Source organism: Delphinapterus leucas, chromosome 4 (assembly GCF_059928025.1).
Source record: "Delphinapterus leucas isolate spDelLeu-1000000601 "Yukka" chromosome 4, BTC_Dleu_Yukka2, whole genome shotgun sequence".
Taxonomy (NCBI): Eukaryota; Metazoa; Chordata; class Mammalia; order Artiodactyla; family Monodontidae; genus Delphinapterus; species Delphinapterus leucas.
In genome coordinates, this window is record NC_143132.1 from 118,141,781 (window position 1) to 118,155,392 (window position 13,612).

Genomic DNA, 13,612 nt, shown 5'->3' on the forward strand with positions numbered 1-13,612 from the left:
GGTACATACCACACACACACACACACACACACACAGACATGCACATACACTTGCCCAATTTTCCTTAATATTTTTGCCCTGTGACTGATATAGGAAACTAATATCCACAGCGGCCTCCTTTAACTGAGATTCCTGCCATTATCTACTTAAGGACATCAAGGATTCAGAAGACTTAGGTTCTAGTTTGAGTTAAAAAATTATTGGGCCTTTGTCCTTTGGCCAATTCATTTACTATATCTGTGACTTCATTTTCTCATCTATAAAATGAGGTTAAATAAAACTGTGCTATACTTTAATTGATTGGTGTAAGGGTCAAAGAAAATGTGTGTGTGAAGTTGCCAGTGGTCTATTTTTTATATTTTGAACTTCTTTCCTCATTATGCTTATATTCTCTTTTAACTTTTTTCATAGTTATGGGTCACATTTGCCTGCTTGTAATGTCCAGTTTTTTGTTTTTGTTTTTTTTTTTTTTTTTTTTTTTGCGGTACGCGGGCCTCTCACTGTTGTGGCCTCTCCCGTTGCGGAGCACAGGCTCCGGACGCGCAGGCTCAGCGGCCGTGGCTCACGGGCCCAGCCGCTCCGCGGCATGTTGGATCTTCCCGGACCGGGGCACGAACCCGTGTCCCCTGCATCGGCAGGCGGACTCCCAACCCCTGCGCCACCAGGGAAGCCCCAATTATTTTTGATTAGATGTTGGACGCTGTGATCCTACCTTGTTGAATGGTTGGATTTTCTTGTCTTTTTTAAATAGTATTTTGGCCGACAATTAAGTTGCAGATCAGTTTAATCACTTTGAGTCTTGCTTTTTAGACTTGTTAGGGAGGATTTTGAGTAGCTTTCCCTCCAGAGATAATTTAGCTCTATTACTAAGGTATGACCCTTTGGGGTCGCCACTGAATGCCCCCGAGTGATGACTGAGGACCCTTCAGCCTGATTAGTTGGTTCTCAGGGGACATTCTGACTTTTGTGAGCTCTAGGAATTATTAGGCTTACAGCTCCCAGACTGCTCTTTGCCTGACATAGTAGAGTTTTGTTCTCATAAGCACTGACCCCTATTCAACCAAGACTCAAAGTGATTTCAATACAGATATTTGTAGCTGTTTTGTTCTGTTTTGCTTTTCATAGCTCTATGCTTTCTGTAACTCTGCCCTGCAACTTTCAGTCACCTCAGCATCTCTGAACTTCCATTTCTGGATCCTAACTCCCTAAGACCATTGAACTCTGTTTGGGTTTCCCCTTGGTATGGACAGTGTACAGAAATTGCCTCCAGGCAGGAACCTAGGGAGATTGTAAGGCTGATATCAATTTTTTCCTTCTCTTAAGGATCATAATGCTGGATTATCTGTTATGTAAAGTCTAAAAATAGTTATTTTATGTATTTCATCCAGTTTTCTGTGCAAGAGGTTGAGTCTGGTCCTTGTTATTCCATTATGGCCAGAAATGGGAGTTTATATGTGAATGTGCTTTGAACTCTTTAAAGTATTATATTTTTCACATTCCCCCTTCTTTCAATTTTCTTCCTAAATTTTTAGAGCAATATATTTCCAATGGTAGATTGGCATTATGTGTGTATGGGAGAGAGAAAGTGAGTGAGAAATAGAGAGAGAGAGAAAGAGAGAGAAGAGAGACAGATACCTAGAATGTTGTGGAAAACTACTATTTTTATTTTTTTCCCTGCAACTTCCAGGTTTTGGCTTTTGAGTGGTAGCTTTTTATTTTTACTTTAATAGTTATGTGTTTATTTGAGTAAGAATTATAAAAATTAACACCAAAATTGTCATTTCATGCATTATATTGCTTAGAAAATGGCTAAATAAAAAAGTGAATTTAAAGAAAAATATTAAATAAATCAGAGCAGACATAAAAAACAAATTTGTGAAGGTAATATATGGCTAACTGATTTGCAGGCCTCCCTTACACTAAAGAAGGACTAGATAAGGTGAGAAAGCAGAAGAGTAAAATATTCAAACTCTTTGTGTCTGATTCAGCACTACTTTTCTTCTATTTGGAAATCTTACCTACCCCAAATGCATTCATATTGTTACCCCTTTGGGGCTCCTCCTGTACTTGAATTGCTAATGGAAGACACTTGCAGTATCTGGATCAGCAATATGATGTTACTGGTAGAACCAACTTCAATCAGGAATATGCCGATGAGAGCCTCATCCCGTACATCTACACTTTTCCTTCCTCTTGACAGTTACACACTTCTTCCATTTATTAAGGGGGAAAAGGGGACCCATGAAGAACTCTTTAAATAGAGCTATTAAAATGTAAAAAAAAAAAGAAATGAGGACATTTCTGACAGAAGAAATTAAAGGGTTACATGAAAAACTCACATCTATTTTACATTTGCTTATGCTATGATTGTGTTACATTATCAGAGTTCAGGAAGCAGACGCCGTCATTATGAATTAATTGGATGAGCCAGTTATCAGGGAGGAAAAGAAATGAGTGTGAATTCAGAACCTGTGACTACAGTAGTCTAGTTCTAGGTCTGTAGATCTGCCTCCTATTGTTTTAAGGCAAAAGCATAGGGTTGGTGATTTTGAGATTATTTCACTAAACATGGTGATCTTACCCAATGACACTGGGAAGGCAGATTTTCTGCAATATAATTAACAATGGTGGAAAAAACTAAAGGGACAACTCGTTATAAATATAATCAGTAGCTCTGTAAATCCACAGTGATATCGAGTTCCAGGGCTTTGAGGCCAAGTCAACAAAGATCTAAGCTGCAAAAAGGTCTCTTTTGCATTTTTTCTCTGCATCCTCTTTCCGTCCCTCTCAATGTACACTTTCTCCAGAGCTTGGGACTGTAGAATCACTTGCTGACCCTTTTAGCACAGAGCAGTTGTGAGAAAACATCTCGTCAAATCATGCTGTGAAGTTAAAAAGTGAAATGTTGCCAAGTGGTTATTGAAAATCTTACAAGAAAAATCGAGTGCTTAACTTTTCATATAGGGGAGCCAATCAAATATGCAAATTAAAGATGAGCTGATCCATCTAAACAGGAAAAATACTATGATACATAACTAAAAGTGCAAAATACAATCTTTTAGAAGTGATCTTCTGCTCTTATCTCTAAGAGATAAGTACCCACTGAGAGAAGCACAGGCTCCTGCAAGTGGGGGGACCTTGGGAAAGAACACAGCCTAGAGGTCGGAGGGGCAGGAATGGCAGTGACTCTATTTTTTCATGTCTTTTTAAAAAAAGTATTTGAACCCTCTCCCTGAAACAGGAAGTCGCTAGAATTAAAGTTGCTGTTGGCCACCAGGTGGCAGCAATGCCTCAGTAACATTATTTGAAGAATAAGGACAGTTTGCCCTGTCTTCTCCACCTTCTCTCACCCCCAGATTCATAAGCATTACTTTTCCATGTTTATAACTATTGCTAGTGGACTCATGGACTCCATTTCTAACTTCACTCATTTTATTCCTTGCCTCCTAAGAGGAAAACATAACCCCCATTTAACCAACTGTAACATCTCTTAGGCTTTCATAATCCCTGTAATTTCTAACACTTTTGCCATAGTTTCATTTTTTGTCTGCCTTTCATTCCATTTTTAACTTCTTTCCTCTTACGTCCTCTCTTGCATCTGGGCAGATATGCCCAGAAATATTTCTAGCATTCCATGCAGCCAGACATTAAGATCAATTGTGGATGTTTCTCTTGGCTTTTCCTCTTCACCTCATCCTTCTTCCTGTACCATAGGGAGACTTTCTCTCAGAAGAGCAAGATGAACTCTATACTTTAAGTTCCCTTTAAGTTCCCTATTCCTGGCTCTGCTGAATCATGTCTTCTACCTCAGAGAAGCAGAAAAAGAAAGCAAAGCTATTGAGCATGAATAAATCTCTTGTGATTTGGCTTAACAGATATTTCTGTACATTTGCCTTTAGGGATGTTGAGCTTTGAGAATTTCTTCATCCTATTCCTTCATTTTGTTTCTTCAGCTGGGGCTAAATGAAGTCCTCACAGAAGGATACCTCTTTAACAAGATGTTACTATACCAACATCCATTTCAAATATAAACTGCCTCAGTGAAAGCAACTGTGCTTCTATAGACAATCAAGCATCAAACCAAAAACAAAGCTGGAGGTTAACTTGGAAATGATCTTGACCAAGCATCTGAAACCTTTTTAGAGGAAGGATCCATGTAAATATTCTCCAGAGTCTATGGGTTAAGAGGGTGGGCTTTACCAAAATCAGGGTCTGACACTGGGGTAGGGGGAAAGATCTAACTGTCAATTATGTTGCCTTCTCAGCAGACAATCTGCAAAAGACATAGGGGCTGGATTGTGGAGAAGAGTGTTATAGGCAATGGCAGTCACTGCCTGGGAGTCTGTTAGATATTTTGTTTCATGAGTGGAGACTATATCATTGGTGAGGGAATCATGAAGCGGTTACCTGTGTTTCCCAAGGTTATATACCTAGTATGAGAGGAGAATTCAGATTTGTGGAACAAATGCTCATCTTAGGTAGCACTATGGTGAGGAATAAATAACATGCATTCCGCTCTACATAACAGGTGCTACTAAGTAAGGGATCGATACACATACCTTCCCTATGTAATAAATAACAAGCAGTTATAAGCATAGGCTTATAGTAAGACAGATTGGTGTTAAAATTCTGCTTACTTCTCTTACCAACTCTATGTTTTTGATTTTTAAGTTTAGCTTTATTCTCTATTAAGTGGAAATATAATAGCACATACCTTTTAGGATATATTGGTCATGTCTCCTGTACAATGAATGCTCAGTAGATTGTATCTATTAATATTATGATAAATATTTTGAAGTAAAATTGATGAAACATATCTTAACGACTGGAAAGAGAATTCAGCTGTTAGCACTGATTATTAAATGCACTAGGGCATATTATCTATATACTGTTTTCTTCTCTAGAAGAAACTTCTCTGTAGAAAAATTTGAGCATTAAATGGAATAATTTTCTCTTGTTTTGGCAAGAGGAAAGTTACTTAAGATGGTTAGGTGATGAAGGTTGCTAGATTTAATTAATTTAATACGTTAATTATTTAATGTGCAACCTATAAATCTTCTCACTCTATTAGTATTTTAAAATACACTTAATTCCACTCAAGAACTTGATTTTTAAAAAATCATAATAGGGCTTCCCTGGTGGCGCAGTGGTTGAGAGTCTGCCTGCCGATGCAGGGGACACGGGCTCGTGCCCCGACCTGGGAAGATCCCACATGCTGCGGAGCGGCTGGGCCCATGAGCCATGGCCGCTGAGCCTGCGCGTCCGGAGCCTGTGCTCCGCAACGGGAGAGGCCACAACAGTGAGAGGCCTGCGTACCGCAAAAAAAAAAAAAAAAAAAAAAAAAATCATAATAACTAAGGACATTTCTTTTTTTTTAATTAGAAAAAATTCAAAGTCAGGGGCTAGGTTTGATTTTTTTTATGTTTTAGCACTTAATAGATACATATTTTAAGTTTATCCCCCAAAATGACTGAGTTTGGCAATAATAAGAAAAATATTCAATTAGCATAGCAGCACCCAAGTAGGATCACCAAATATCCAGTGTGTTTTCAGGCTATAGTGAAATAATTTGGTTCTAAAGATAAATAATTTCCTTACAGAAAAGACAAGTTGAGCAATAAAAATTTATTTGCAGACAGAAGTGGCCAGGACATTACCAACACATCCACATCTTGAAAAATTCAAAGGATGTAATTTTCTCATTTAGAAAGAAAACAAAATAGCATTGAACTCTAAACATAATGCATTTGTGCACATCTGCAAACTCAATTTATCTTTCGTGTTTTGTTCATGTTCAGAATTCAATTACAATTCACTTGCTTGTTATCATCCCTTCTAGAGAAATCAGAAATTAAATTTTGCCCTTAGCTGCCCTCATGGTCAGGAATCACTATGGAAATAAAAACTCATTTCAACCATGATACCTCAAAATGCAATACTGTGAATCAAATTGGGCAGGTCTTATTGAACAGATATATGGAGTTTAAGTTATGGGAATTAAGATATATGTCTGTGCCATTAGGTTAACTCTGAGGAAGAAAAAATGTAAATTATTTGTTACCTCTTACCTAAGCTCCTGACAACTTATACATTTAAGATCATGTATATAAAATGTTATGGAGCAAAGAACATGCTTAAACATGAAATACACATAGTATTTTATAAGGAAGCTAATTTATTATATAGATATAGATATAGACATAGACATACACACCTTGGCTTTAAGGGTAAAAATTCTAAAATTGTAAATCTATTCTAGTACTGCAAAAGACCTCTCTCTTTCTCTCTCTCTCTCTCCCTCTCTGTTTCTATAAAGGAAGATTAAAAACCCTAAGTTCAGCACAATGAAAATAGAAAAGCAAGTCAGAACATAGCTTTCTTATTCGTAAAAGCATGCCAGATATGGATCATAAGTTGCTTATAATGGTAGGCATATTTTTGGCTTCACACAAAAAAATAATAATAATAAAGGAAGCATGATTTTCAGAGATGTTGAAATGAATAGGAGTGTGCCATCACCACATTCTTTCACATTCTCATTCTTAGCAGACTCGTCGTTCCTTTTTCCTGAACAAAAATATGAATGCTAGAAAGTCCCAAGTGTCAGATCAGATTGTTCTAGATGTATCCCTTTAAGCATGTTCTATATTGAAAGTTAAAAGCCATTATATAGAAGCTATATTAAAAATGAGTCCACAAAAATAATTTCTAAATAAAAGTTTCTAGCACTAATCAAAGCACATTAGTTGTTCTCTTTCCTTTTAAGAAGGAGGTGGTATCAGTTTAACTTCATGATTATACAGCCTAAATCTTTTCAGAAGAGGAAACATGAAGTAAATAGAAGACATAGAAGTAAATGAAAAATGCTGGGTCAGGTTGAAAACTAATGTAGTGATCAGAGCGTAACTTCAGACTCACAACTTCTCAGGCTAACCCAAATCATGGGTTGTGTCTTCAGTCTCTTCTTTCTGAAGTGCTCTCCGAAATTTTCCACTCACTGACCTTTCTATCCTTCCTATTTCCTGCTTATTGAAGCAATAAAGCCATTCTGTTGCTCACTTTGGATGTTTGAGGTAAAAAGGAAAATAAAGCTTGCTGATTTCATTTAACAATTCATTTAACAACTTTCGAGGTCCTACTATGTGCTAGGGACATAGTTCTGGGAAAAACATTGTAAAGCCAATGTCCCCACTTTGTTTCAATTCTGGTAAGGGCAGAGAGACAACAAACAAATAATGCATCATATGCAAGGAGGTGGTGATTAAGGTGTATAAAGAAAAATAATATAAGGAAACTTAATAAAGTGATGGGAGGAGAGAAGATCCTGTTTTAAACTGTCTATTCCAACAAGACCTCTCTAAAAAGGTGACATGAACAGAAAACTGAGGGAACTGAGGGAGCAAACTGAGTGGCTGTATCTGAGGAAAAGAATTCCAGGTACAGGATAGAGCAATCGCAAAGTCACTGAGACAGGAACAAGCGTGGGGTGCTTGAGCGTGGTAGGAACCAGTGAGAGCTGGGGGTGGGGGGGTGGGGGAGGTGAGGGGGTGGGGGAGGTGGGGGGGATGTAGGACAGGAAGCCTGAGAGGGGGCAAGCAAGGGGGACTTGGGTTTGTTTTCTAATAAGGTAAGGGGGTGGGGTTCACGTTCTAATTTACATTTTTAAAGGGAGAATGATTAGGCCTTGAACTTTTTCTTTCCCCACAGGCAGCAATCAAGGCAAAGAATCAGCCTTGTTTTGGTCTTAACACCCAAGCTCTGCATCTTTACCTCGGCAGGTGTGGAGGGAAACTCCCTTGGGGCAGTATGCAGGCTCTGAGTCCTCATCCATACCTGGTTGTAGAGGAAGCAGGCTATGTCATTTTATTTGCCTTTAAAAATATTTTCGGACATTTTCCAATGGTTTTAGGACAGGTGCCTTTCTTTGTATTCCAAGACCCAAACCCAACCAAATATGACCATTCAGTGATACAGCTGACATTTTAGTTACAGATTTCATCAAAATAAATAGGATCACTTGACCTCTTTTTGCATGGATTTTAAGGAGGCAATCAGTGAAAAGTATAAATGAAATCTTTGTTATGACAAAATGAACCAAAACATTATTACCAGTATTCTTTGTTTCGTTAGCCAGTTCCTTGAAAGAATCTTTTATTTCACCGATGGCCAAAGTCAGTGAGACACTGTTGAAACTATAACACAAACAATGACTTAGAGAAAGAAAGATTTTTAAAAATTGTAGCAGGACTTCTAAACATGGAGTAAAAAGAATTTCAAATCTATTTCTCTCCCTCAAAACAGTGAACTGAGTGTTTCTCCCAAGATGGCAGCCTAAAAGATGTATGTCCATTGTGGCATTATCCTAAAAGCACTTGCACATGTATTAAGTTGGCTAAACAGCCAAAAGGGAAAATCATCTCTCAGTGTTCCTCACAGCAAATACACATGTAATGAAACTTATGAATCACACCTTTCTTCAACTTCTTCCAATGATAAGATTGTATAAAGAGTGAATTCAGAACTAAAATGTAACCACATTTACTATGTTTGTTAACTTTTAGTATAAATGCAGTGGTTATTGTAAGTATAAGCATTATTTTAAAAATTTAAATATGGGGTGGTAGAATGGCACAAATCACCTTTTAATGGAAAGCAACCCAGTTGTTCTTTCCTTCTATGTCTTTCTTTCCTGTGTGTCTCCTTTACAGTCACAGGGAACACTTCACTTCTAATACTTATGGTCAACCAAATGTGTGGAGGCTTTTCCCCACACAAGCAGTCCTCTGTGACACCAGGTGGGTGTCCTACAGTTTAACTCAATTCTAACACTATCTACCTGGAGATAGTGTCAGATCCCACAGGTTAAGGACTCAGTGTCTCAAAACTGTTTCCACCTTGTTTCAGATACCAATCACAAGTCGTATCTATAGGTCCCCAGGTACCCACAACTTCTGTCCAACTTGGCTATAAATTGAAGGTTCCCATGACCCACTCCTCAGGTTCAATTAATTTTCTAGAGCTGCTCACAGAACTCAAGGAAACACTACTTACATTTACCAGTTTATTAAAGGTATGATAAAGAATACAGATGATCAGCCAGATGAAGAGAAACATGGGGTGAGGTCTCAGATGGTCCCAGGCACAGGCGCTTCTATCCGCATGGAGCTGGGGTACATCACCCTCCTGGTGTGGATGTATTCACCAACCTGGAAGCTCTCCAAACCCTGTGCAATTGGGATTTTATGGAGGCTTATTCATGTAAGCACAGTCAACTATTAATGCCATTTCCAGCTTCTCTCCTCTATCTGGAAGATGGGGGTGGGGATGAACATTCCAAGCTTCTAATCATGGTTTGGTCTTTCTGGTGACCAGCCCCCATCCAGGAGCCCACCCAGAGTCAGCTCAGCAGAATAAAAAATTCTCCTAGGGCTCTTATCACTTCGGATTTACAAGGGTTTTGGGAGCCCTGTGTCAAGAAAGGGGTCAAAGACAAATATTAGAACAAGAGATACTCTAGAGTTCTTATCTCACAAGAAATTAAAAAGGTGTTAGGAGTTCTGTGCCAGGAACTAGGGGTAGAGACCTACATAATAAAAATAAAAACAATTTTAGTTAAAATATTCATATGTTTTTCTACAGCTTCTTAAGCTTTCCTTTGGTAAACTAGTTAAATGTATTAACTTTGGTAAACTAGTTAAATGTATTAAAAAAAAGAAGCAACTTCTAAAATTGGCCTTTTTTTCCAAGTTAGGTTTGTTGTGAAATAATACAGTAAATGGTACAAGATAATTTTTAGTCTTTATTTCTTCTATTTTAAACATCTTAATCATGCTGATAGCTGGTGGGTTAGACAAGCCAGTGATATTAACAGTTGGCGATTACAGGTGCTTTGTGGATTGGTTTAATCAGACTAAACCCCCACGAGCTAACTCAGAGAACTGAGAGCTGGGACTTCCTGGTGGTCCAGTAGTTAAGACTCTGTGCTTCCAGTGCAGGGGGTGCAGGTTTGATCCCTGGTCAGGTAACTAAGATCCCACATGCTAAGCGGCCAAAAAAATTTTTTTTAAATGCAGAGGAATGAGAGCTGTCAAAAATAGAATCAGAGTATCAAGGCCAATGGAAAGTGAACACCTTAAGCAGTAACAATTAGGCACAGATTCAGGGGGCTTGCTCCACTAATGTGCAAGGAAGCTACTATATTTGTTTTTCTGCTAAGGGGATCACCAACTCTGGTTGTAATCAATGCAAGCTTGTTTCATCCTCTGTGAAAAGAGGGTAATGGGAAACTTGTAGCTTAAGTGATATAGTTAACATGTTCTGGGGAAAAAAATCCTAGAGATAATGGAGAAAACAGAAGAAAATTAAACTAGATAATCAAATAGTATGAAGGATGGGCATAACGCTTTTAACATCAAGGTTAACAGATATACGTTTTAGAATGTGGCAGAGAATAAAAGAAAAATTAGATGGATATAAATATGATGAAAATGATGTGCATGTCTTCCCATACATAATGACCTCAAACCTTTCAGTATATATAATTTAAGCTCTATCAGGGTAATTGTATTTGACAACTTTTTTTTTTCACTTTTGCTTTCCAAGTGCCTAGAACAGTGCTGGGTCTTAATAATCAATAAATATTTACTGATTGTATGACTAAATAAATGACTGACTGGGCTTCCCTGGTGGCGCAGTGGTTGAGTCCGCCTGCCGGTGCAGGGGACGCGGGTTCGTGCCCGGGTCCTGGAGGATCCCACATGCCGCGGAGCGTCTGGGCCCATGGGCCATGGCCGCTGGGCCTGCACGCCCGGAGCCTGTGCTCCACGGAGGGAGAGGCCACGGCAGTGAGAGGCCCGTGTACCGCAAAAAAAAAAAAAAAAAAAAAAGACTGACTGAATGAATAAATGGGTTACTGAATGGTTGGATGGATGGATGGATGGATGGATGGATGAAAAGCAAAAAGGAGATAACAATAGACCCCCAAGTGGTAGAAATTTGAAAAAACTTTATTCAAAGCATGGAAGAAAGGGTGAAGTTGTGTCTTTTGTATTTTCTTGATAGGGCCAGTGATAGAGGAGGAGACCTTCCACCTACAGCTGGGAGTCAAAACACCATAGAAAGTCTGGTGAGTGATATCAAGTCTATCTATTGCTACAGTTTTGATCCATAGAATTTTGTGTCTCTGCTAAACCTTATTGTAACAACTTTAACAGATGCTATTTATATGTCTGGGGTGTACAGAGGTTTTGCATTGTTTTTTAATTTCAATTTCCCTGATGCTTGATGATGTTAAGCATCTTTTCATGTGCTTATTATTAGCCATTAATATATCTTCTTGGGAGCAATGTCTATTCAAATCCTTTGCCTATTTTTTAATCAGGTCATTTTTTGTTGTGGTTGAGTTGTAGGAATCTTCTACAACTCTGCCTATTTTTAATTGGTTTTTTAATCTTCTTATAATTAAATTTTTTAAAATTATTTTATTTATTTATGGCTGCGTTGGGTCTTCATTGCTGCGCGCAGGCTTTCTCCAGTTGCAACGAGTCAGGGTTACTCTTTGTTGCGGTGCGAGGGCTTCTCACTGTGGTGGCGTCTCTTTTTGCGGAGCACGGGCTCTAGGCATGCGGGCTTCAGTAGTTGCACTTTGTGGGCTCAGTAGTTGTGGCTCGGGGGCTCTAGAATACAGGCTCAGTAGCTGTGCCACACGGGCTTAGTTGCTCCACTGCACGTGGGATCTTCCCGGACCAGGGCTCAAACCCGTGTCACCTGAATTGGCAGGCGGATTCTTAACCACTGCACCACCAGGGAAGCCCCTTTATAATTAAATTTTAAGAGTTTTTTTTATATTCTGGATATAAGATTTTCATCAGATATATAATTTACAAATATTTTCTCCTACTCTCTGACTTGTCCTTTCATTTTCTTAATGGTTTTAGCTTGTGCATCTACTATTTATTTATTTTTAATTTTTTTTGCGGTATGTGGGCCTCTCACTGCTGTGGCCTCTCCCGTTGCGGAGCACAGGCTCTGGACGCGCAGGCCCAGTAGCCATGGCTCACGGGCCCAGACGCTCCGCGGCATGTGGGATTCTCCCAGACAGGGGCACGAACCCATGTCCCCTGAATCGGCAGGCAGACTCTCAACAACTGTGCCACCAGGGAAGCCCTCTACTATTTATTTTGAGTTAATTTCTATGTGTGAGGTAGGGTAATGGTTTAGCCCATTTTTTAAAAACATGAATATCCAATTGTCACAGTGTCACTGGTTGAAGAGACTATCTTTTCACTCTTATATTTTCAAAAATCATTTAATCATAAGTGTAAGGGTTTATTGCTGAACTCTCAAGCCTGTTCCACTGATCTACATGCCTACCTTTACAAGAATATCACTGTATCATTTACTGTAGCTTTTTAATATGCTTTGAAATTGGATAGTGGAAGTCATCCAACTTTATTCTTCCTTTTTCTAAGTTGTTTTGTTTATTCTAGGTTCTTAGCATTTCCATATACATTTTAGGAGTAAATTATCAATTTCTGCTGCTGAGATTTTGATAAAGATTGTGGTAAGTCTACAGATCTCTGAAGACATTTACCACCATACTGAGTCTTCTAATCAACGTCTTCTGGAAGTTTGGATCATTAGAGGAGATATTAGATAGAAAGTGGGTTGGAATTGGGCAATCTGATGGCTGGAACCAAGGCAACTATCCCTGAATCACTGTTCCTCAGGTGCTGGGGGTGTCCCTGATTCCTGTCCTTCTGGTGTCTGTGGTGTTCAGTGCTTCATTCACAATGCTAACTACCCCCAGGATATTTCCAATAAACCCTGTTTTCTTGCTTAATATGGCAAGATCAATTCCCATGGTTTACCACTAAAAAAAAAACAAAAAACTTTTTGTTTGGTTATACTTTCAGGTATAACAGCAATTTCTGGATTAGAAATTAAATTTAGTGTATGCGTGAGATAAAGAAATTATACAGTACAATGGGTCCAATTGTCAGTAGCTTATCTGCAGGCTTGGTTGGCATTATGTAACCTTCAAGTTCTATGTCATGTGGTCCTTCCAGCTCCAAATCTCAGTTACTTAGTGAGTCCAGAGAAGCTAGTGAGGCAGTGGGGCTAGTGTCGTGTTTCCCAGTATGTTCTGAAAAAAATATATATTGAGTCTTCGAATCTATGTCTATTTAACATTTTCTTTTTTTTAATGTTTATTTTTTATTTATTTATATTTCTTATCAGTCATCCATTTTATACACATCAGTGTATACATGTCAATCCCAAATCTCCCAATTCATCACACCACAACCCCCACCTCCCACTGCTTTCCCCCCTTGGTGTCCATATGTATGTTCTCTACTTCTGTGCCTCAATTTCTGCTCTGCAAACTGGTTCATCTGTACCATATTTTTAGGTTCCACATATATGTGTTAATATACGATATTTATTTTTCTCTTTCTGACTTATTTCACTCTGTATGAGTCTCTAGATGCATCCGCGTCTCTACAAATGGCTCAATTTCATTCCTTTTTATGGCTGAGTAATATTCCATTGTATATATATACCACATCTTCTTTATCCATTTGTCAATAGGCATTTAGATTGCTTCCATGAC

At 38.6% G+C, this 13,612-nt stretch overlaps 1 long non-coding RNA gene across 3 annotated transcripts in view; it reads left to right on the forward strand.

Moving 5' to 3' along the window:
* The window catches only part of LOC149749410 (uncharacterized), a 128,001-nt gene that overhangs the window by 30,164 nt on the left and 84,225 nt on the right, over positions 1-13,612 (forward strand). For 2 of the 3 annotated variants that reach the window (XR_016393108.1, XR_016393109.1), the window contains exon 1: positions 10,887-11,125. This is a non-coding gene — a long non-coding RNA (uncharacterized LOC149749410). Of the gene's footprint in view, positions 1-10,886; positions 11,126-13,612 lie in introns of those variants that run through there. The other variant, XR_016393111.1, reaches the window with a different exon arrangement.